This window comes from Rhagoletis pomonella, unplaced genomic scaffold (genome assembly GCF_013731165.1).
Source record: "Rhagoletis pomonella isolate Grant_MI unplaced genomic scaffold, Rhpom_1.0 Rhpom_scaffold_00005, whole genome shotgun sequence".
NCBI classification, from domain to species: Eukaryota; Metazoa; Arthropoda; class Insecta; order Diptera; family Tephritidae; genus Rhagoletis; species Rhagoletis pomonella.
Window position 1 is genome coordinate 77,216,540 of NW_023458559.1, and position 3,958 is coordinate 77,220,497.

A 3,958-nucleotide genomic window follows, 5' to 3' on the forward strand; every position below is an offset into this window, starting at 1 on the left:
TGAATGCACGTTGCGATATTATGGAAGTAATAAATATAAAAAGAAAAAAACAATTCTTAGCTGCACACAACAATTTAACACATATTTAATTAATTTAAAAGTAATACAACATTGACCATCAGTTACCAGTCCGGAAGATGTCACGCTGAGACCGGGCTGTGACATTAAAGCAGTACACAAACGGAATTCGACTCTATTCGAGAGATCGGTAGATGAACTTGCCGAGGTTTTCATTTTCGTTTGCAGAGGCCGTTCTGAGTTATGTTTCAGTTTAGCGACGTCTTAATTGAGCAATGAACTAGACACTAGAATTATACCTGTTCAGCTGTAAAATACTTGGAGTTCACGCGTGTGAGAACGTTTTTGATAGCCATACAGTAGGGAGTGGCCAGGCATGACTATTTCGCAATCGATTGAAGCAGTCCAAAACTTGTAGCTTACTCTCTGGATAGCAACTGAATAAATGTGAGAAGACAAACCACCCACAGCACCATCATTGGGTTGAGCACTGGACTGGGGACCCGCTACGTAAAAACAATGACTAACGAATAAATCAACGAAGCCTCGGTTAGTTAATCCGCCTAGCCGTTGACGACCCTCACAACGCAACGAATATGCATCTGGAATGTCCAAACCCTCCATCTGGCTCCTCGGATAGATTAGGCTCTGTGCAATAACAAATATACTTGTCGGTTAATTGCCCTTTATTATGTGATCAGACGGTGCAAGAAATTTGCAATTTTTTAAATTGTTTTTGATACATTCAACTTAATCGGGCGCATATAACCTTTTGTGGGTGCTGTGACCACAACAAATTTTAGATAACCGTTTCTTGGCCATTAAAATGGGTGGAGCTGATGCCATAATAGCAAGCGGTCGACCTTTTGTGCCCAATGCTTGCTAACATTTTCAAGGCATGCCTTAGTCTTTTTGTCACATTCCTAGAGAATGGACCAAGGCCAATAAGTTCAGTCCAATAAGCCTCACGTCCTTACATCTTAAAACTATAGAAAGACTTTTCGACGCACATACCCGACAGCGTGTTTCATAAGAGGACGTGTCGGAGTGCTTATTTTAAAATCCGTGTACACTGCCCTACACGAAATTGTGCCCCAAATTAAAAAAAAGGACTCACCTTTATGGAATTTACCTTAGGTATCTTTCTTGACATAGAGGACACCTTTAACAATATTCTCCCAGATGCCGTTGTGGGGCACTCTTTCAGGTGGGACTGGAGCGGCCTCTGGTTGAAATTAGAAGACTTCTTCTTGAGAAGAGAACTATCTCATCAGAGTTAAGGGGCGCGTCCTTAGCAAGACATCCAATGAAAGGTAAACTCAATTCTCCTGATACTGCAGAATACCGGCTGCCACGTTGTAGCGTATGCCGACGACATTGCACTCACAAATTTGGGACAAATTGGTTTAGGCGTGCCTATCTGCCGGATTGTGCAGAGTGGCAACCGCCATAACTTAACCTAACTTTATCTTCATTATGAGCCCAAAAAGAGTCAGAAAAGAGAATATTTTTCTTTTTGGAAGGGCACGCCATTATGACGTCTTTCTGAGTCTTAATAAAAAATACTATTTATAATTTTGATTATTAATAAACTTATGTATATGCACCTCTACCTGAACTTTGTTGGTTTTGCTCAACTTAGAATTTGTTGCACCAAAAGAGTTCGAAATGAGTCAGTCTCGTTGACTGACCTTAGAAAGAAAGAGAGACTCATTTTAGACTCATAAATTCTGAGCACTCAGTAAATCGTTAAACGGGACGAGGCGCAAATATTTATTTGTATGGATGAAATTGATGAGGTGGAAAGATATTTAATAGCCTGCTCTTCAATTTTAGATATATTGAAAATTTAATCACATAATGTGATTTCGATTTAATGCAAATGGCCGAAATTATTTTTTTTGCCATGGAAAGGAAATATATAACTTCACGGCGGTAACTATTTATATGGCTTAAGGAAGCTTCTAAAAAACATGAAAAAAAGCGCAAATCAACATAATTTACCTACTTATAACCTCATTTATTCGGCCATAAAGCCACGTGGGCTAGAAATTAGTATAAGGGTAGCGAATATCAACCTCAAGCTGCACATAATTACATTTGTAATTGAATGAAAAATTAATCAAAACCACGTATGCATTCATCATTCTTGAAATAATAAGTGTGGGCATAAAAATATTTATTAAATACGAATAAGATCAGTCTCTACTTATTTGTCAAGTTATTATCTTGAGCCAAACTTAACCTTGAATAACCACAAATCAATCACAACAATAAGTGATGATGGAGGGCGTATTGTCATGCATTGTTGCACTTAAATTAAAAACAGTCGAGTATTATGGGTACATACTTATTAAAATGTAATTCTGGCTGCGACTACCCGTCAAGCACGCCCATCAAATTTCTTAATGTATTACTCAATCGCCAAGTAATATACAAACAAATATTAATACAATAATAACACAGCTATTCAATAACAGCATAATTATTTGTATTAAAAACGCCTGGACTTTCATAAATATTTCCAACATTGATTTGCAATTGCTTTAATTAAATTGACCCCACAGGAAAAAAATGTTCCTAAAATTTATCAATAAATTTATATTTTCTGTGGATGAATGCCCGAGCCCGAAGCTACACGGTGTTCCTTTGTTCCTTGGTTTGAGAGCTGGGCAAGTGCACATTCAAACTAACTTTCCTATTGGGTTTCTCATTGATTCGACTAAGGTTTGCGGGCGTTTAATAAATGTTGTAATTGTACACATCAATATGTATTTACGTTTCTATAATCTATTAGCCAAAATACGGTTTAACAAGCTTCATGTTTTTACAAAAGGTGTAATCAAATTCATTCGTACCAGTGTTGTATTCTATAATTAACTGGTACATTAATATTTAATTAAATTAATATGTCAGCGGAAAATTTATTTACTTTCTTATTGAGAAGCCTTATATTTTGTTAATAGGGCGCGCACGGGCGGTAAAACAACGCCCTTAAATAACAATTATGAATGTAGAACATATATGTATGTATGGCGCCACCGAATGGCGGATGCTTTTAAGGAGAAAAATTTTTATGGCATAAAAACATACATACATACATACATAGACCGGCTGACCGTAGAACCGCGCTTTTACATTTTTTGGCAAGACCTACATTCAGCAATACACATTTTTTTTTTAAAAAGTTCTACTGGAATAATCGAAATAATTCCTTAGGCACGTAAGATTTCCACATACTCTTTTTTTTTGTTTTTAAATACTCCGAAGCCTTCCCATCAGATTATCTCTTTGTCACTTCTCTTTTGCAAAAACATACCTAACATATATACATATATGTATGTTTGTGCTCAAGCAATAGTTTTATTTAATTAAAATTTCATTTTATTCGAATTTTACTTATTATTTGTACTACGCTACATTATTTAAATTTAACTTTTTAATTTTGCTACTTTTTTAATTTAATTTAATTTAATTTATTTTTTGTTACTTTATTCTATTTTGTTTGATTTTATTTTATTTTGCTTAAATTTATTTTATATATTATTTATTTATAGCTGTTAGGAAAGTTTGTAAAACTTAAAACTAACAGAGGGGATAGCTTTGGCTGCTGAGACCTTAAGCTATTTATTTTATATTATTTTACTTAATTTTATTTCATTTGCCTTAATTTGATTTAATTTTATTTTAATTGATTTGATTTGATTTGATTTGATTTGATTTAATTTCATTTGGTTTGGTTTGATTTTATTTTATTTGATTTGATTCGATTTGATTTTATTTTGTTTTCTTTTATTTTATTTCATTTTATTTTATTTTATTTTATTTTATTTTATTTTTTTATTTCATTTTATTTTATTTTATTTTATTTTATTTTATTTTATTTTATTTTATTTTTTTATTTCATTTTATTTTATTTTATTTTATTTTATTTTATTTT